The 21,902-nt window shown below is 39.6% G+C and overlaps 1 protein-coding gene and 1 pseudogene across 1 annotated transcript in view; both read left to right on the top strand.

Annotated features, from left to right (window-relative positions):
• ENTPD1 (ectonucleoside triphosphate diphosphohydrolase 1) overlaps window positions 1-21,902 on the top strand; it is a 93,999-nt gene that overhangs the window by 734 nt on the left and 71,363 nt on the right. The gene's annotated exons all lie outside the window — the stretch shown is intronic.
• On the top strand, window positions 1,567-2,218 carry LOC110589267 (annotated as a pseudogene).

Below are 21,902 nucleotides of genomic sequence, written 5' to 3' on the forward strand. Positions count from 1 at the left end.
GGGGGGGGGAGTGAAGGGTTGGAGGGATGAACAGTTTTATCTTGAAAAAGCAAGGCATATCTGAGTGACTATATTTAGATTTTGTCTAAAAACTGTAAGAGCAGCCTGGTTTTTACAGATGGTGTGCAGTCTCTGTCTTTTACCTCTTTTGGGCATTTTCTGCCACTGCGGAGAGCCAGCTGCTTGCCAGCCCATGGGAGCCAGGAAGAGTCTCCACAGCCCTGTGGCTGTGTAGGGTTGTAAACCTTCCTCATCATCTCCAATTTCTGATATCCCCACACGTTTTTATCACATAGAATGCAGAGCAATGGGATGAGTAGCCAACAGATTCTTAATAATGATAGCAGTTGTAGCTATTAATGTTTACTAAGTCTCTACTCTGTGCCGGGAGCTGTTCTAAGCACGTTACCCATATTATTTATTCCTTGCATCGACTTAAGAGGTGAGTGCTATCATTATCATTCCCATTTTCCAGGTGGTGGAGTTGATATAATGAGCGACTGGCTTGCCTTGGGATCACACGAAGGTGGTTAGACACAGGGTCTGTGGGCCTTTCTTTCTGTATGCTGCCACACTGTTACTCCACCTGAAGGCTCTGGCTACTGCTCTGACACGGTTGATTCTGGGTTTCAAAGCCTTGAAGCTACTGGGGAAATGATACTTACTGAAATCTCAAGTCTGAGAAGGAATTTGTGCTTTGCTGTCGGATCACGTTCATTTTTCTCATTTGGTGTTCATGGCCATTTTCTACGGTAGAGCCCAGCTATTGTTATTTTTACCCTTTTACAAAAGTAAGAGACTTTGGCTAGGAGGGGTTCGGTGACAGTAATCATGCAGACCAGAAATCCCCTGCCTCTGGTTTCTCTTCTAACCTGCAGAGTAAGCCCAGTCATCTCTGAACTTCTGTCCCCACCCCCAGCCACTTTCATTTCCCCAAGTGACCTTGCTCCTTTCCTTCCCCTCAGACTGTTGCATGGCGCTTGCCTCTGCCCTGAAGGCCTGTCTGGCCTTCTCCTTCCCCTTCAGTCTGGAGCCATGCTGCCTAGGTTTGAATCCCAGCTCCACTATCTACTAACTGTGTGCCTCAGTTTCTTCCTCTGTAAAATGAAGAGAATAATAATATCTACTTCATAGGGTTATTATAAGGACTAAATGAGGGATTCATGCAAAATTCTCAGAACAGGATCTGATGCATAGTGTATGTGCTCAGTAAATGTTAGCTGTTGCGATCATTCCTTCAGGCTTCATCTTGGTTGTTAATCCCTGCGTTAAGCTTTCTCCAACCCTTTGAGCCTTAGATTAGCTCCTGTCTTGGATGTTTCTACAACACCTCACTGTTCACTCCTAAACTGTTGCTCATCACACTCATCCACATTCCTGTCGTCTGAATTGCTTCCCCCTTACCCTGACTATAATTTCTTTATCCACCTTTGGATCGGCAGTGTCTAGTGCAACAAATACTTAATAAACTAAGTATTATTATTTTAGTTGATGTTTATCCAAGAATCAGGAGGCTGGTTTAAAAGGGGACCTGTGACTTCTCTGGTTATTGTGGTGCATGGCACCATGAGCAGCGGAGTCTCCCACGACACCCTGTATGAGGTGGTGCGGGAAGTCCTGCACAGGAACCAGTGCAGGTGCTGGAAGATTTTGGAGACAGTGGAGCTGCAGATCAGCTTGAAGAACTATGACTCTTTGAAGGACAAACACTTCTCAGGCACCGTCTGGCTTAAGTCTCCTCCCCGCCCAAGTTCTCCATATGTGTTTTGGGGGACCGGCAGCACTGTGATGAGGCCAAGGCTGTGGATATTCCCCACGTGGACATTAAGGTGCTGAAGAAACTCAACAAAAATAAAAAATTAATCAAGAAGCTAGCTAAGAAGTATGATGCCTTTTTGGCTTCAGAATTTCTGATCAAGAAGATCTCACAAATCCTGGGCCCAGGCCTGAATAAGGCTGGCATGTTCTCTTCCTTGCTGACCCACAAGGAGAACATGGTGGCCAAAGTGGATGAAGTGAAGTCCACAATCAAATTCCAGATGAAGAAGGTGCTGTGTCTGGCAGTGGCCATTGGCCTGTGAAGATAACACATGATGAGCTTGTGTACAACATCTACTTGGCTGTCAATTTCCTGGTGTCATTGCTCAAGAAGAATTGGCAGAGTGTCCAGGCTTTATACATCAAGGGCACCATTGGCAATTCCCAGCATCTGTACTAAGGCACAATTTAATAAATCCTAGTGCTACGAAAACAAACAAATGAGAACTAAAAGGGGACCTATGAATATGTAATAGAGTTCCCACTGGTACATACTGTTCTTTTATGCACTCTAGTAAGACATCCCTCTAAGTGAATACACTGAGAAACGAGATGCATCCCTTCTAGGTGGATGAGCTTCAGAGCTGATGTGGTACCCATGTCAGAGTACCCAGTTCAGCCAGTCCAGCTCTGGCAGAACTTCAGCCCCCAGTCCCCATTCAGCCAGGGGCCAAACTGGAGATTTCAGATGCCTCCTAGTACAACCTTGCTATCTCTGAACAGAACATCTGGTTCCAGATATAGTGCCTCCCCAACCCCATTAAATGGCAACCTTATAGTCTGAGACAATGTACTCTGGTAATAGAAGAAAAACATACACTGCAGAGGTTGGCCCTGGGTAAAATCATAAAGTACATTAAATTTGTTTCCAGCACCCTCCCTTTCCTCTTCCTGGCATACCTTCAAAGCAATTTGACAAATATTATTGTGTGTCTACCGTTATGTCCCTATGCCAGATGTGTGGGGTATAAACAGTTTGCTCACCGTCTAGTGAGGAAGACAGATTTATATACAACCAACTCTAATCGAAACCAGACTCTCTGAAATGCTAATAATAACAGCTAACATTGATTATTATGTGCCAGGCATTGTCTCATATAATCTTTACAACAAAGCTGTGATACAGGTTTCTACTTCTTATAGCTGTGGAGAGAATGACTTGGCCAATGTCACAGAGCTAGTATAGGAAGAGGGAGAATTTATTTTATTTATTCAAGTGTCATTAACATATAGTGTTATATTAGTTTCAGGTGTACAATATAATGATTCAACAATTCTGTTTTTTTAAAAGATTTTATTTATTCATTTTTAGGGGAGGGGGGGGGAAGGGGAGGGAGAGGGACAAGCAGACTCTGTGCTAAGTGCAGAGCCTGACATGGGGTTCGATCTCATGACCCTGAGATTGTGACCTGAGCCAAAATCAAGAGTCAGATGCTTAACAGACTAAGCCACCCAGGTGCCCCAACAATTCAACAATTCTGTACATTACTTAGTGCTCATCATAAGTATATTCTTAATCCCCTTCACCTATTTCACCCATCGTCCCACCCACCACCCCTGTGGCAATTACAATTGTCTCTTTTTCTTTGTTTCTTTGTTTTATTCCTTAAATTCCACATGAGTGAAATCATACGGTGTTTGTCTTTCTCTGACTGACTTATTTCATAGCATTATACCCTCTGGATCCATCTATGTTGTTACAAACAGCAAGATCTTATTCTTTATTATTTTTTTATGGTTGAGTAGTATTCCATTGAATATATATACCACCTCTTCTTTATTTATTTTATTTTTTTAAGTAAGCTCCACACCGAGTGCGGGACTTGAACTCACAACTCTGAGATCAAGAGTTGCATGCTTCACCAACTGAGCCAGCCAGGTGCCCCTACCACCTCTTCTTTATCCATTCATCTATCAGTGGATGCTTGGGTTGCTTCCGTGTCTTGGCTTCTGTAAATAATGCTACAGTAAATTTAAGGGGGCATATACTTTTTAAATTAGTTTTTTTGTTTCCTTTGGGTAAATATTCAGTAGTGGAATTATTAGGTCATATGGTAGTGTTTTTATTTTTTGAGGAAGCTCCATCCTGTTTTCTACAGTGGCTGTACCAGCTTGCATTCCCACCAACAGTGCATGAGGATTTCTTTTTCTCTACATCATCCCCAACACTTATTATTTCTTATGTTTTTGGTTTTAGCTAATCTGACAGGTGTGAGGTGGTATCTCATTGTGGTTGTGATTTGCATTTTCCCGATGATGAGTGATTTTGAGCATCTTTTCATGTGTCAATTGGCCGTCTGTATGTCTTCTTTGAAAAAATGCCTATTCATGTCCTCTGTCCATTTTTTAATTGGATTATTTAGGTTTTTTTGATATATAAATTCTTTATATATTTTGGATATTAACCACTTGTCAGATGTGTCATTTGCAAATATCTTCTCCCATTCAGTGGGTTGTCTTTTTGTTTTCTTGATGTGTGGAAAAGCTTTTTATTTTGGTATAGTATCAATAGTTTAATATTGCTTTTGTTTCCTTTGCCAGAGGAGACATATCTAGAAAACTATTTCTAAGGCTGATGTCAAAGAAATTACTGCTTGTGTTTTCTTTTAGGAATTTTATGGGTTCAAGTATCACATGTAGGTGGTCTTCAATGTATTTTGGGTTTATTTTTGTGTATGGTGTAAGAAAGTAGTCTAGTTTCATTCTTTTGCATGTGGCTGTCCAGTTTTCCCAATATCATTTGTTGAAGAGACCGTCTTTTTTCCTTTGGATATTCTTGCCTCCTTTGTCATAGATCAATTGACCATAAAAGTGTGGGTTTGTTTCTGGGCTCTCTGTTCTATTCTGTTGATCTATGTATCTATTTTTTTTTTTAAAGATTTTATTTTTTTATTTGAGAGAGAGAGAGAGAGCACATGGGAGGGGGGAGGGTCAGAGGGAGAAGCAGATTCCCCGCTGAGCGGGGAACCCGATGCGGGACTCGATCCCGGGACTCCAGGATCATGACCTGAGCCAAAGGCAGTCGCTTAACCAACTGAGCCACCCAGGCGCCCGATCTATGTATCTATTTTTGTGCCAGTACAACACTGCTTATAGTAGCACAGCTTTGTAGTATATCTTGAAATTTAAGATTGTGATACCTCAGTTTTATTTTTCTTTTTCAAGATTGCTTTGGGTATTTGGGGTCTTTTATGGTTTCATACAGATTTTAGGATTGTTTGTTATAGTTCTGTGAAAAATACTTTTGGTGACTGCATTAAATTTGTAAATCTGGGTAGTATGGATGTTTTAACAATATTGGTTCTCCCAATCCATGAGTATGGGATATCTTTCCATTTGTTTGTGTCATCTTTAATTTCTTCCATCAATATTTTATAGTTTTCAGAGTACAGGTTTTTTTGCCTCCTTGGTTAAGTTTATTCCTAGGTATCTTATTCTTTTTGGTGCAATTGTAAATGGGATTGTTTTCTTAATTTCTCTTTAAGCTATTTGATTATTAGTGTATAAAAATGCAACAGATATCTGTATATTAATTTTGTATCCTGCAACTAAACTGAATTCATTCATCAATTTTAGAAGTTTTTTTGGTAGAGTCTTTAGGGTTTTCTATATATAGTATGATGTCATCTGCAAATAGTGAAAGTTTTTCTTCTTCTTTACCAATTTGGATGCCTTTTATTTCTATTTCTTGTCTGATTGCTGTGGCCAGGACTTCCAGTACTATGTTGAATAAAAGTGATAAGAGTGGACATTTTTGTCTTGTTCCTGATCTTAGAGGAAAAGCTTTCAGTTTTCCACCATTATGATGTTAGCTGTGCTTTATTTTATATATGGCCTTTGTTATGTTGAGGTATGTTTTCTCTAAACCTACTTTGTTGTGTTTTTATCATGAATGGATTTTGTACTTTGTCAAATGCTTTTTCTACATCCATTGAGATGATCATATGATTTCTATCCTTTCTTTTGTTAATGTCATGTTTATCGATTTGCAAATATTGAACCACTCTTGCATCCCTAAAATAAATTTTGCTTGATTGTGGTGAATGATTTTTTAAATGTGTTGTTGGACTTGGTTTGCTAATATTTGTTGAAGACTTTGCATCTATGTTCATCAGAGATATTGGCTTGTAGTTCTCTTTTTTTGTAGTATCTTTATCTGGTTTTGGTATTAGGGTAATACTGGCCTCATAGAATGCATTTGGAATCTTTCCTTCAGCAGAGGGGGAATCTAGACCCACATATTTATGCTGCAAAGCCTGGATTCCTAATGGATAAATTCTCTTACCTCCCTAAGAGCTGTAATAGAAGTCTAAATAAAATGCCATGAGAAACAGAATAGGGAGTGATGATTTCTGGGAAAACTTCTCAAAGGATGGGAACTTCATTTGGACCTAGAAAGATGAGTAGTCTGGTGTGCACAACAATCTCCTTTCAAGTCCCAGCAGTGCTTAAAGACCTTTTCTCTCTCTTTTACCAAAACTACAGCCTATATTTAAGAGTAAAAAGCTCTTTTACCTTTTTTAAGTTCCAAGCAGGGAACCTATTTTCATGTCCATCCTGGAGATTTGAAGGCAGAAGTCCAAAGTGTGGTCTTGAATGTGAGGTTGGGATTACTTGTAATGTAATCGAATAAACCTTTGCAAAGTAATCAGCTGCATATTAAATGATTTCCTTAATCATGATTGTCTTCCATGGTCATTAGGCACATGTGATAAAGAGGTTTTACAAATGATCGTGATTGGTCCTACTTTTACTTGGCCATACCACATTTTAAGAGCATTTTCTTCTTTGTGTTGTCTTATTGGTTGCCTCTGCACTTTAAAACAGTGATTGTGCCTAGGAGCATTAGCATTTAATTCCATCTGCCATGAGGTTGAGCAGTAGTGCTGAGCTCAAGCCTGTGCAGAGTGAAGGTGGGGCCTGGGGAAAATCATACAGTCTGTTCTTTGTGAGTCTTTGGAGGGAGGCTGGAATTGAGGGAAGCTCCTGTGGTAAAGAATCATCAAACCTCTTGATGGTTTGATGGAAGTACAGAAGAGCAGAGGCACTAGCTGTATCTTGGTGAATGAGTATGTGTGTGTTCTAAGGCAGTATTTCTCATACTCTAACGTACATGTGCTACATTGGGGATCTTGTTAAAATGCACATTCTGATCCAGTAGCCCTGGGGTGGGGCTTGAGATCCTGCATTTCTAACAAGTTCCCAGGTGATGGTAATGGTGTCCTCCATAGACCACACTTCAGCTAGCTGTATCATAAGATCACTGCATGTCTTAGTCTCAGGGCTTATTTTGGTACCAATGACCAACCCCTTCCTCCCCCAGTGCCACCTCGCCCCCACCAAGCTGCCACTTTGTGTCCCTGCTATATGTCATTGCAGGATCATGGGAAATCGAATTCACTCATTCATTCATTCATTCATTCGTTCAGTATATGTCCTATAACAGGAAGTTGAGGCCTCCAATTTGCCATAAAAGAAAGAAGTCTGAATCTTTATTGCACACAAACTGTTATTATACAAAAAGGCCCTGTGTTGGAGTTCCTAAACATCTCCCACCTTTTCGCCATAGATCCAAGTTTCCCTAAGCTGCTTTCATTCCTTGCCTTCAACCTGAGAAGTATTGGAGCAGAACATTTGGCTGTCTTTAGAACCCTTTGCTGGGTGTTTGGAGTGCCAGGGACCTGGGGTAGGACTCAGGGCTCTGAGACTGGGAACAGCGTGCCTGGGCAAGGTCTCCACTCTATAGAAGTGAGGTAGGAATGATTCCAGGTGCAAAGGAAGGAAGTGGGTGCAGAGAGGACTAATGGAATTCCTTTAGTTTGAAAAATTTAGGGAATATGAGGAAAAAGGAATCTGGTGGAGAAAAGAAGGCAGAGAGTTTGTGTAACATGCTTCCATGTTGCCAAGTTACTTTCCCTAAGGGTAGACCCTTCCTGCTCCTGCAAGCAGTTCCTGTTAAGCATTCCTGACAGCTTCCATGTTTTTTTTTTTAAATAATCTTATCTACTTTTATGTTGTTTTAATTTGTATTTCTTTAATTACCAGTAAATTCAACATTTTTTACATAATATATGCTTCTTCTTTTGTATACTATTTCTATCCTTTGCCCATTTATTACTTATTTGGATTTTATGTTTTCAAATTAATTTATGTGAGTTCTTCATCAAATAAAGATACTCAAGTTTTTCTGCCATATCCACAGCAGTTTTTCTGAATCTTCCCTTAGTGTCTTTTATACAAAGACTTATAGCTATAAATAGATCCAATATACTTTTATCTGTGGTGCTGTGGTTTGGTTTTCAAAGTAGTTTAATATTGTGGTTTTATTGTCTCTTTAATGCAGGATAATATATACTTTTAAGTTCCAAGTGATTTTTTTTTTTTTGTTTAAACCATTAATTTTAATTGATCTTTCATTTTATTTCACAATGGTTAGAGAATATGGCTTTATAATCTCTGAGATTTCTTGTGCTTAAGCATGTAGTGAAGTTTTATAAATCTATGAATACTTATAAAGAAGATATATTCTGTTTTTAAGATATAAAAATGAGTATTTACAAGTCTATCCAGCCATTTCAATCATATGACAATCTCTCCCCAACTATAATTTTCTGCTATGTGAAATTATAGTCTATATCCATTATTTTCAGTTCAAGGGGGAAAAAATGTGATGTGAGTCATTTTTATTGTAGCTTATTAGAAAAGTGGGGGCTGGATGGAAAGTTGGGAATACGGAAGGAAGGTAAAGTAGATGCAGAGAAGGAGTAATGCAGTGTTGGGAAAGAAAAAGAAGGTGAGAGGAAGTTCTCAGATGGCTTCTGAGGCAGCTGAGCCTTGTGTGGAGACCTAACTTTAGGAAGTACAGAATGGGTGTGAGAATTACCAAGCCTTTCCCTTCCAACTAACCATGGCAGGCCCCAGGAGGCCAGAACCAGGCCCTGGGTCTGGTTGGCAGGATTTAAGAGGTGGGGTCAGAATCGCTGAACCATAAATTGAAACAGTATTGCTTAAGTGGATAAAGACTCAGACACACACACAATAAGACATCTGAAGCAATGTGACATCAGCAAAATAATTTTTTTAGGCTTTATGCTGAAAAGGCAGGGTAGGGAGTACCTGAACCACCCTGGTTCCCAGGGAACAGGGTTAGTTAACAGAAATTAATAGTGCAGTACTCACATTTTCTAATTTAAGCTATGTAAAAACGTTGTTGATACCATCTTTTGCTTAATGTCTTCTTTTTATTGCTTTATTTTGGTGAACTTAGAAAGATTTCTTTCATAGAAATAGAGCTTTTTCATAGATTTACTTTCTTTTTCTTCTTTTTTGGTCAATATAGTAACTAAGGTAGGCTGCAAAGATTACAGCTCCTAATCCCTAGAATTCATGTATGTTATCTTATATTGAAAAAAAGTCTTTGCAGATGTGATTACATTAAGGATCTTGAACTGGGGTGGGGGCGCGCCTGGGTGGCTCAGTCTGTTAAGCATCTGTCTTCGGCTCAGGTCATGATCCCAGGGTTCTGGGATCGAATCCTGCATCGGGCTTCCTGCTCAGCGGGAAGTCTGCTTCTCCCTCTGCCCCTCCACCTGCTTGTACTCTCTCTCTCTCACAAAAATAAATAAATAAAATATTTTTTAAAAAAAGGATCTTGGGGTGCCTGGGTGGCTCAGTTGTTAAGCGTCTGCCTTCAGCTCAGGTCATGATCCCAGGGTCCTGGGATCGAGCCCTACATCGGGCTCCCTCCTCAGGGGGGAGCCTGCTTCTCCCTCTCCCTCTGCCTCTGCCTGCCGCTCTGCCTACTTATGCTCTCTCTCTCTGTATCAAATAAATAAATAAAATCTTTAAAAAAAAAAAGGGATCTTGAATTGGGGAGATTATCCTGGATTATCCAGATGGGCCCTAAATGCAATCACAAATGTTCTTGTAAGAGGGAGGGAGTGGGAGATTTGACATAGAAGGCAATGTAACCACTGAAGCAAGATGCTACTCTGCTGGCTTTGAATATGGGGGAGGGGGCCACAAGCCAAGGAATGCATGGAATGTAGTTTGGAAAAAGATGGAAAAGAAAGAGCGGCCCTGCCAACACCTTGATTTCAGCCCAGTGAAACAGAGTTCAGACTTTGGACCTGTAGAACTGTAATAAGAGAGTAAATGTGTATTTTGCTTTAAGCCACCAAGTTTGTGGTAACTTGTTATGGCAGCCATAGGAAACTAATGCATTAACTTTTTAATAAATGGAAGTGGTGGTGGCTTTAGTTAGTTTATCTACAGGTTTAGTGTGTATTGGGCCACCTCCTGCTCTTACAGATGTTAACTCAGTTCTCAAATAAGTGTTTGAAATTGGTACTGTTTACTGTCCCTATCTTACAAATAAGAAACTCAAGAATGAGTAGTTAAGTCACTTACCTAAAGTCTCTCCATTAGTAAGTGTTGAAGTTGAGATTTGAGCCCATAGTTGTTGATTTTATTATTATTTTGAGATATAATTCACATACTACATAATTCACCCATTTAAAATCTACTTTTCAGTGGTTTTTTTAGTATATTCACAGAATGGTGCAGTCATCACCTCAATCAATTTTAGAACATTTTATCACCCCAAAAAGAAACCCTATATCCATTAGCAGTCATGTCTATTTCCTCTCTATGCACCCTTTCTTCTTCACAGCCCTTGGAAAACACCAATCTACTTTCTGCTATAGTTTTGCCTATTCTCAACATTTCATATGACATATTCCATGGTGTGGATAAACTACATTTTATCCATTCATCAGTTGATAGATATTTGGGGTGTTTCTACTTTTTGACATTATGAATAATGCTGCTCTGAGCATTCATGTACAAGTTTTTGTGTGGACCTATATTCTTAATTTCTCTTGGATATATACCTAGAAATGGAATTGCTGGGTCATATGTCTATGCTTAACCATTTGAGGAACTGCCAGACTGCTTCTCAAAGTAGCTGCATCATTTTACATTTCCACCAGCAGTGTATAACCATCCTTACCTAAACCTTTTATAATTGATCTTTGATTATAGTTATCCCATTGAGTGTGAAGTGGTATCTCGTGGCTTAGATTTGCATTTCCTTGCTGGCTATTGATTTGAACATCTATTCGTGTGTTTAATGGCTATTTGTGTATCTTCTTTGGGGAAGAAAACTTTGCCTAATTCAAAGTCATGAAGACTTGCACTTATGTTTTTTTCAAACAGTTTTGTAGTTTTAGCCCTCACATTTAGGTCTTTGATCCATTTTGAGTAATTTTTGTATGTGCTACGAGGTAGGGGCCTAAGTTCATGTGAATATCCAGTTGTCCCAGCACCATTTGTTGGAAAGACTGTTCTTTTCCCCAGTGAATTTTCTTGGCATCCTTGTTGAAAATCAATTGACGATAAATGTGAGGACTCTCAGCTTTATTCTGTTGATCTGTATTTCTATCTCTGTGTCAGTTCCACACTGTCTTGATTACTATAACTTCAAAGTAAGTTTTGAAATCAGAAAGTGTGAGTCTTTCAATTCTGTTTCTTTTTCAAGATTGTTTTTACTATTTTGGGTCCCTTGAATTTCCTTATGAATTTTAGGATCAGCTCATCAATTTCTGCAAAGAACTCAGCTGGAATTTTCATTTTGTTTTCCATGTATCCTCTTTTAAAATCCAAGTTGAGTCTGTTTTCATGTAGGAATTTAAATATATTAGTTCACATTTATTTTACTTGCCATTCTTGTTTTATTCTCCCTGGTGTTTAATGTTTTCTCATATTATGCTTTTTGCTATATAGACTCTGCACTTCCGCTTTGTTTTTATCTATATTTCTACAAAGCTGTGGATAACAGGCATCTTATTTTTATTTTTATCTGTGGCTATCTTAAAAGAAAAATATTCCTGAGCTTAAGTTTATCTTCATATCAAAGTAAAAACAAGAGTAATTTTGACTGTGTCATGAAAGATAAGAATTTAAGAGCTTTTGCTTCCCTGGGTCCTCCTTTCTTATTTTAATTATTTAATCTGATAATATTATTAATTCCAGTATTGAAAACTCTATTAGTCATTTATTTCATACATTTTCCCTTTTTATTTAGATATTAATAATTATACTCATCCCTCCATGAATTTAATTGGTTTCAATATAGTTTTTTTCTCACTATGCCTTTAAATCCCATCCTTGAGTTCTTAATTTTGCTTCCCTTCACAATCTAGTATGCATACCAAAGTAATTTTTTAGAAAGGGCAACTGTGTGGTAGGAGAGTGACAACTTGTCTAAATATAGAAATCTTATCCACCTCAAGTAATTGGAGATATTCTTTCATTGTCTTGAGATGTTCTGATGCTGAAAAGAAGTTTGAGGACAGCTGTTTTTCAGCCCAAACTTTTTTCTGTTCTCTATTCCTGACATTTATACTTCTTACAATAAGACAACTGAGTATAGACTTCCTTTCATAGATTTTTGCCTAGCATATGGTAAACCCTCTTGATTTCCAAATTCAAGACCTCTTTAGGAGCAAGAAAGATTTCTCTTGTCATAACTCTGATCAGTGTTCCTGCTTTGTTTGTCTTTTCCTTCAGGGACATATTATTTGGATCTCTAATCTCTGAACACCATCTACCTTTCCCTCCTCCCCCCTTCATTTGTTTTTCTTTGTATTCTGAGAATATTTTCCTAAAACTGTGTTCTACATCACTGATTCAATTTTCCTTAATTATCTCCAACATAAACTTTCATTCAGCAGCAATATTTTTGGTTACCATGAAATCTTTTATCTTAGTCTGTTCTCTTCTCATAGCAACATCCTCTTGTATCCAACTAAAAAAATAAACAAAGAGAATTTCTTTCTCTTTCCTGCATCATATCTATTTTAGAGACAAGCTTTTCCTTCATTAGTCTTTCTATTTTACTGCAAAATTTATTTAGCCTAAGGCCTTACCCTTCAAAAAAAAAAAAAGAGGTTCCTTTTGTATGTGTGTACAAATGAATGTGTGTATTTTTCACTTTATTCTAAAAAGAATTTAAAGAAGTGTTAGGGGAAATTCATCCTAGTCCAATGTTAGAGATGATTGGAATGCATGGTCTACCCTTGGCTCTCCCTCAGATTCCCTTTGGATCCTGGAAGAATGCAGTCACCAAGTGTTAGATCCCCTTCTATGTGTGGGATGACATTTTAATCCTCTAGCCCAAATAACCTCACTCAGATCCAGGGAAGAAGGCAAAAGTCCTATTGCCATATAGTCATGTTTGAGAGGATAGTCTACAGTTGTCAGAATTCTCCCAATATTGTTGTCCAGAGGCATAAAGACATCCAGGAAGGACCCGTCTCAAGACTCATTTTCTTGCTTTTGTCCCTTCCCCACTGAGAGCAAATTTATGTTGAGCTGGAGAGTGAGCTGAGTAATGCATTTTTATGGAGATCAATTCTAAGGTCTCTTTATACTCATGATAGACACATGGCTGCAAACTCACAGATGCAAAAGCAAACTCAAACAAACAAAACAAAGCAAGACAAAACAACACACCTGGGGCTTCCCAAAGAATTCCCTCCCCTCGCCCCACCTCTCCCATCACACTCTGCTGTTCTTCTCCCATAATGTTCATTTTTTGTTTCCAAGTTAATGGGTGTTGGGAGGGCCAACTAAGGCCTCTGCTTACTTGCCCCTGGTTATGCTGCCATGTCTCAGAAGAGATGATCCTGGCCATTAATGTCATGTCTTTTTTTTTTTTTTTTAAGATTTTATTTATTTATTTGAGAGAGAGAGCACAGGCAGGGGGGGAGTGGGAGAGGGAGAAGCAGGCTTCCTGCTGAGCAGGGAGCACAATGCAGGGCTGGATCCCAGGAACCTGGGATCATGACCTGAGCTGAAGGCAGATGCTTTAACCAACTGAGCCACCCAGGCATCCCCATTAGTGTCATGTCTTAATTCTAATGCATTGGCATTTCATTTGGGGGAAAAGACCCATTTCTTTAGGGAATAGAGATTTTCACAAGAATGTGGTGAAATGTATTTTCACTTATACTACCATCATGCTCAGTGGCCATAAGACTTGGCTTTGTGAGATCACCCTGACAGCAGTCTAGGGAATGAACCAAGAAGCTGGTGAGCAATGGGGGGAGACTAGTACTGGTTTTCTGCAGTAGTTTAGTAGGTGAGAGATGATGGGGATTTGCACTAAGGCATTGATGGTGCAAGGTGTGGGGGCAGGGGAAGGATAGGAGGAGCTGGATTTAGACAATATTTCTGAGGTAGAGTCTGAAGTAGAGGGCTAGGTGGTTTGTTGGGAGAAAAGGAGAGGAGATATCAAGACTTATCCTAAAGTTTAGATTTGAATAATTGGGTTAATAAATGTTTATGAAGTAAGGCTGGGAAGGGGGTGGGGAGGAGAGTAGATTTGGCAGGGGAAGAGAGAGATAACAAGTTCATCCTGGCACGTGCTAAACATGAGATGTTAATGACATCAAGGCAGACATATTCTGTTGGTTGCTAGAAATTTGGATCTAGAGCTTGGAGAGGTCTGGCTGAAATCCAGAGATAATGAGAGTTGGAGTTGGAGCATGGAATCAGTGGCTGAAAGTATGGGCATGAATAAATCTCCTGGGAAAATGTCGAGAATGAAAACAGAAGAGGATTAAGAATGGGACCTAAGAAACACCAATATTAACAAAGGGATGGGAAGAGAAAGGATTTAAGAAAAGAGATTCAGAATTTCTTCTGGTATTTGTGCTTACACTGCTAATTTAGATGTTTTCTGTTATTTGTTTTGGTAGCTGAGTACTTTGCTTTCTTACATTCCTGCAGGGGTGCCTTCTCCACACCATCCCTGTATATGATACCACAAGTTTTGGTTAAATTAATATCCAATGTTTCCTTTAGCATGACTAGGTAAGTATTGTTTGTGCCTTAGATTTTCTTTCCTATATGATTTTTTTTGTTTTTACTGGCATTAATAAGGCCTCATTTCTTTATCTGCTTAGTTTTCTATGTTTCTATATTACTAGTTCTTTTTTGCAAACCTGTGATATAATTTCTTACATAGTCAATAATTTTTCTTTTTGTCTTTCTTTTCTTGTCTGTTCTTTTTTTAAAACCTCCTTTCTGTACCTGCTGTCCAATCCCTGTCTAAGGCGGTTGCTCTCCTGGTCTGCTGCATAGGTGTCTTCCTGGGCTTCCCCTGACCTTTCTCCTGTGTTGATTCTCCATTTGTACTACATCTCTTCCTTTTCCTTGGTTCACTACCTCATTTGCGTGGAGCACATCCTTCGGTAACTTCCTGAGAAAAGGTGCATTGGAGTAAAAATGTTGAGGCCTTTGTGTCTTTTGGATTTTTGAGATCTGATGCTATTCTATTCCCAGTTATTTTTATGTCACTTGTTACTCCCACCCCAGCCTCTGTTTTCTAGGAAGCATTTAGGATTTTTTCTTTATCCCTTAGGTACTAAACATTTATGGTGATGTACTTTGGTGTTTGTTTATTTTCATCTATTGTGTTGGGCACTCAGCCCCTCCCATCTGGCAACTCAGATCCTTCATTTCTGGGAATTTTTCTCATATGGTTTCTTGGATAATTTCCTTTCCATGGTTTTCTCTGATCTTTCTTTCTGGAAGGTATATTAGTCAGATGTTGTCTCTCTTGTATTAATAATTTTAATTTCTTATGTTTTCTCCCCATACTCTGACAGTTGGCTCTATCTTCTAGGATATTTTCTCAACTTTATCTTTCAAATTTCAAAGAAATTTGTTAATTTCTTTTTTTCAGTTATTATAAATGTTTAAATATCTAAAAACTTGTTTTTATTTTCTGATGCTTGATTTAAACAAAACTGTACACACTTTTGGTCTCATAGATGCCATATTTTCTCATCTCTATGAGGACAGTAATTGAAGATTTCTTTGTTTCCTCTGGGTTTGTTTGTTTTCATTTCAGTCTTTCCTGTTGAAAGAAGACTTTTCCCACAAATTATTTTTATCTTTACACTATTCTGTCAGGTTGATATTATTATTATCTTCATTTTATGGTTAATGTGTCTTAGAAAGCATATCATTGTTTTATTTTTCTTACAATGGATGTCTGAAAAAGTTATCACAAATCAGCCAAATCCACAGTCCAGCTTCTTGATCAAGTTGCATTCTCTGTTGAATCCTAAAGTCTCTTCTTACCTTCCTATACACCTTCCCCAACCCCCAGAGACAATTGTCTTACATATTAGACAGCTCCATTTGAAAGATTTGCTCTTTTTAAAGTTTAATGGAAATATTTCTTCTTCCCTGCATCTTCCTTCTGCTATTCGCTATTCTGTTCTTCCCTCTGTTCTTCCCTATTATCATGACTCCTCCATGTCTGCCATTCCCCAACTAAAGAGGCCTTGGCTTTCCTACTGTATTTCACTGTTTTGTCAAGCTCCCATTGGCTAACATTTTTAGAAAGCTTCGGATCAGCTCCTGGCTGTCAAGACCTCACTTTAAGTGTGTTGTCTGTAACTTAATACAGAGTCCAGATGTGCACTGAAAGCCCGAGCCTTGAGTGGGGGTACTGTCACTTTATTAATGTGTCTTGAAGCTTAGGTTTAACCTACAAAGTTTCCGTGCTCTAACATCTTTTCCTAGTAGGCAATAGTTTTGATAAGTTTCACACAAATTTTAATTTCTAGGACTCTGGGCTGCTTACTTCTACTTACTTGCTGCCTTTTTTTTTTTTTTTTAAAGAGAGAGAGAGCATGTGTGAGGGGTGGTGGGGGGGGCACAGAGGGAGAGGGAGAGAGAGAGAATCTCAAGCAGACTCCGTGCTGAGTGCAGAGCCTGATGTAGGGCTTGATCTCACAATCCTGAGATCATGACCTGAGCTGAAATCAAGAGTCGAACACTTAGCCGATTGAGACACCCAGGCATCCCTACTTACTTTTTGATTATGGTTACGGTTGTGTTGTTCTTCTTGGTTACTGCTTTTACTTCTTAGGATCTCCTTTACAAGGCCATTTGCTCTTGACCTTAGATATTAACTCCAAATTGAGGTGGTAAGGTGATATTGAAAAATGGAAAGATCTTTTTAATGTAAAGTACACAAATAAAAACTAACATAGGCATATTGGAAAAGGAAGATACAATGTAAACAGGGGTTTTCTAGGCACCATGTTAAACACTTTGTACACATTACCTCATTTGACCTTTATGACAAACTTATGGTATGAGAAATACTGATTTTCCCATTTTAAAGCTGAGGAAGTGAGGCCAATGCCATATAACCAGGAGGACCAATGGTGTGATGCAGTCCTAGGAATGCCAGACTAAAGGCTGACAGTGCTGTTACCTAGAGAATTGAAGTGCACACATTATATTTTGTGCTAATTATAGCTAATATTATTGAATGGAATTATTTTATATAACCTGCTGAGGTGTATTGCATCTTTCTCTTTCTTTTAACAGAGCATACCAAGTATAAAATGTTTTATTTGAGGGGTACCAGGGTGGCTCAGTTAAGTGTCTACCTTCATCTCAGGCTCCCTGCTCAGTGGGGAGTCTGCTTCTCCCTCTGCCCGCCCCCCACCCTGGCTCATGCTCTCTCTCTCTCTCTGTCTGAAATAAATAACATCTTTAAAAATAAATAAATAAATAAATAAAATAAAGTTTTATTTGATACATCAAGGTGATGACATTGACATTCTGAACATGAATTCTTTTTTTTTTTTTTAAGATTTTATTTATTTATTTGACAGAGAGAGAGACAGTGAGAGACGGAACACAAGCAGGGGGAGTGGGAAAGGGAGAAGCAGGCTTCCCGCCGACCAGGGAGCCTGATGCGGGGCTCGATGCGGGGCTCGATGCAGGGCTCGATGCAGGGCTCGATCCCAGGACCCTGCGATCATGACCTGAGCCAAAGGCAGACGCTTAACGACTGAGCCACCCAGGCTCCCCATCTGAACATTAATTCTTATGGTTCTTTAAGAGCAGGGATTAGGTATTATTCATATTTATATATCCAGTATCAAGCACATTCCAGACAATTAATTGTTACTCAAATCAGTGCAAGTATGAATATATGAATGAGTACATAATGAATGAACGAAATTATAAAATAGCAGTGACTATTAAAGTTTTTAGGCTATTAAACTTTTTAGACCTGTTTGCCCCTATACTAAATCTTCAACAGATTGCTTTGCTTTATGAGCTCATATGTTTGCTCTTTGTAATATTTTTCATTCCTCATAGTCAGTGTACTAAATGGAACATCCATAGATACGAGATGTGCCTGAAGCTCTTTGTAGATGGGGGAGAGTAAAAGGACGTTGCCCTAGGTAGTCCAGATCATTGTGTCCAAGCAAGACAAATAAACTCATGTTTGATCCAGGCCATGGTTATATTCAAGGGCTTTGATCCAAGGTGTGGGGTCCAGCTGCAGGGGCATCTGAGAAGTACATTCTTGGTCTGTTGCCAAGTCATTGGGCAGGAGGTCTGCCTGAGAGTCACTAGAAACTGAATTCAGATCCTACATGAGAGGAGTGGACTGAAACCAGTAAAGGAAGTCAGCCTCCTACCAGTTTGGTCAACATTTGTGGTCTGACTCTAGTCCTAGAGTGGAGATGAAACAAGGACCAGGACTTGGGTAGCTAGACAGACTCTTATGTACTCTGGGATGGATTTAGCTAAGGAGGTTTCCCAGATTCTCCCAAAGGGGGTGGTTAAATTCCTTCCAGGACACTTGACCCAAGGCATGGAAGCAATCATAGATTTTCAGATGCTCTCCCATTAGGGTGAAGAAGTTTCTAATATACTGCAGGAATTAGGTAGAGTTGATCCTCAGGAGATAAACCTATTATGTCTTCACCAGAGCAGGGCAAAGCTGGACAGGCACAGAGAGGGACAAATTGCTGATGGAAGTTCTGTGAGTAGGAGTTTCTTTCTCTCCTTTCAACCTTCTGCCCTCCAATTTAATGTCTCTCTCAAAATACACTGCTCTGAACTGAAGATAATACTGCAGAGCGAGTGCCATGAAGGCATTGATTTGCAGAGGTCCATAAAGGACTTATATTGTGCTAGGCCCCATCCTAAGTGCTTGACTTTCACTATCTCATTTATCCCTACGATACTTTTTGTCCTCATCAAGCTATAGAGCATTTCTACCACCCCAAAAAAGTTCCCTCAGGATTCAATACTTATTTGTTTACTTTTTGTTGATTCATTGAGTGAAGAACTGGAAATCACCATGGGTGGTACATTCCCTTTCTGCATCACACTGGAAGTAAGATATTGACAAACTGGGTGAGTGGGTATGTCCAGAATGGGAAAGGATTCAGAGACCATGATGTATAAGGAAGCAGTGACATGAATGTGACTGGTACTAATATGGTAGTTCTAAGAAAAATTGGAAACTTGCTCCTGGTCAGTTAGGAAGATTAGCCAAAGTATTTTAAGAGACTATCCAGTATTGGAGGAAAGGGTTATTAAAGGGCCATTTGGGAGAAGTCCTATGTCTTAGGACAGACAGTCATGAGCAGTGAGGATGTGAAGGAAGGAGTGAGAACTTTCCCTGTTGCCTTAGTGACTACATCCTGCATTAGTTCATCTCAGCTCTTCCTGTTTTCTCTTTTTTTCCCCCCGACAGTCGTTTCATTATTTTATCTATTTATGAATCGATGCTCTAAAGCTCTAAGTCTGTTTTTCTTGACTCCTGGTCTTCTGTATTACAAATTCTACTGGTTTCAGGATTCTTGGATGATAGTGCGGATGGTGAGGTGGAGGCATAAAGAATATCTAGGATAAAAAGACACGAGACTGGAAGTAGAAAGCTTGGTTGAATTGGACACCCAGCCACAGACAGGTCGAGCAAGTTCCCTTGCTCTTTAGCCTCAGCTTTCATATACCTGTAAAATGGGACTGTGTGTGTGTGTGTGTGTGTGTGTGTGTTTGTGTATCCTCTGTGTCCTAGGGAGTTTCTCTGAGGATCAAAAAGAGAGGAGACATAAATCTGTTTGCAAAGTGTTGTTGAGACCATTGAAATGTAAAGTTTTCTATCACTATTGCTATTGTGACACAACCATTTGCAGGATCTCCTTTAAATTAGAAGCCCCCTGAGCCACAGTGACTTGTGTAGTGGGGTCATTACTATGTTGGAATCTTAAATGGAGACTTTATCCATCATTCTGAAAGGTCATCCACTCCAGAGTCACAGGAGAACAGAAAGCAAAGCTTGTTAATTCGTTTCAAGTTCTGTCAGCTTCAAATGGAGGTCTCTGGGAGTCCTTGGCTGGCACATCAAGGGGGCATTTCGAAGGAAAGAGGCTAAATCCTGACAAGACCTCAGAACAAATAGGCACTTTGCTATTGCCTTTATAAAAAGGAAAACAAATTCTACTTGTTTGGGTGCATGTGAGCATATATGTACCAGCTTGTTCAAATCCTTTTCCCCACATGCCTTCCTTTGCCTGTTCCATTTTAAAGGTAGAATAATCTAACACCGCACCTTTTATATAATCTTCTACTTTAGAACTTTCACAGCATTCCTGGACATTTTGCCTAAGTAACATTACACATTCTTTATTTCACAGGTATGCATAAAAAAAATATCCATATACATTCTTCATGGCATTTTGATGGTAGGAAAAATATCTGAGTTTATTTTTAGGGGAAATCACATGGCAGAAAGAATAACAAATATTTGTGGTTGCCTTGGGAACTCAGCTTCTAGATATTACTGACTATGGAAAGGAGGAACAGATTTGGAGCTGGGGCAACTGGTGACCTAGTAATAAAACAGCTGGAGGCCCTGAAAGAGAGGTGGAAAGAAGTAGGTCTGTGTAAAAAACGGGTGCCTCATCAATTTTTTCTTTTTGTCTGTTTCTGATTACTAATATTCTGCCTCCTGAGGGAGGAATATGATGAGATGCTTAATATAACCAAATGATTTTTTTGTTCTCTTTGTGTGTGTGTGTGTGTGTAAAGATCAGGGTAGCAATTTGACCTTCTGCCAAATTGTCCTCATAAGACAGGGTTTCAAAGGGAAGACAATGAAGCCAGGAAATCCAGCTTTTTATATTCCTGGATCTTTCTTGGAACAGCCTCATATGTGTGACATTACAACGTCAGCTGCTCATGGGTGTAAGTTCCTCAGAATACACAGACTTTATGGGAGCACTAAAAATGTCCTATGTGGCTCCTTGCCAGCATTTCCAATACTGACAACTTACCAGCAGCTTGTTGCTCTGGCCACCCTCTAGACAAGGGGATTTCTGTGAGCTCTGATGTCTCTTGTAAACAGTGGGGCTAACTGAAGAGTATGAAGACCTGGAAAAAGATTCTGGCTTCATTCCCTAGTCACTTCAAGGCCTTGGTGGACCCAGGACATGGAAGTTCTGTACTTGTATGACCTTCTGAGTTGCACACTGCATATGACTTGCTGTTCCCTCAGAAAATATTTGGTGTACACCCCAAACACTCAGGGCCTGTTGGAAAGCACCCTTAAGCCTAATACTCCTTCCCCTAGAGCTGGCAGACAATGAAGGAGGGGAAGAATTACTTGTTGGAGAAAGAAGTAATGCTGGAGGTCATAGTGGGGGTAGGACTCAAGCATCAGAGCCTACAAAGCTCCAAGGCTCTCACCACTCCATTCCAACAGGCCAAGATAGTGATGGGGAATGTTACTGGGAGTTTAAGCCTATGGGGAGTGTATGTGTGAGGCAAAAGTGACAAGAACTGGGTTAAGTTATTTGAGGTGAGAGGGGTTGACAGGCCCATTTGGAGAAGTCAGAAAACAGGTAACAGTTTCTATTGCCGCCTATCAGCTGGCAGGGCCCCTTTGATGAGGGCATCGCATGACTAGCTTGCATGACTAGACAGCCACTGTGGAAGTCATCCCTCTGATCACTGTTCCATTGCCAGAACTCAGATCTTCTTTGATTCTGTACTCTGGTCTGTATCTCCTGCTGCAGTGGCTGGACAACTCCCTTCTGTTGTCACAAATTGCATTTAAGAGAGTCTCTTATTCCAGACCGACTCCACTGATCTCCCAAGAAAAAGATGTAGAGGAGAATGTTCAAGCATTTGGATGAACCAACCTTCCAAACCTAGTTCTGCTCTTACTAGCTGTATCACCTCAGGCA

The sequence above is a fragment of the Neomonachus schauinslandi genome, chromosome 6 (assembly GCF_002201575.2).
Source record: "Neomonachus schauinslandi chromosome 6, ASM220157v2, whole genome shotgun sequence".
NCBI lineage: Eukaryota > Metazoa > Chordata > Mammalia > Carnivora > Phocidae > Neomonachus > Neomonachus schauinslandi.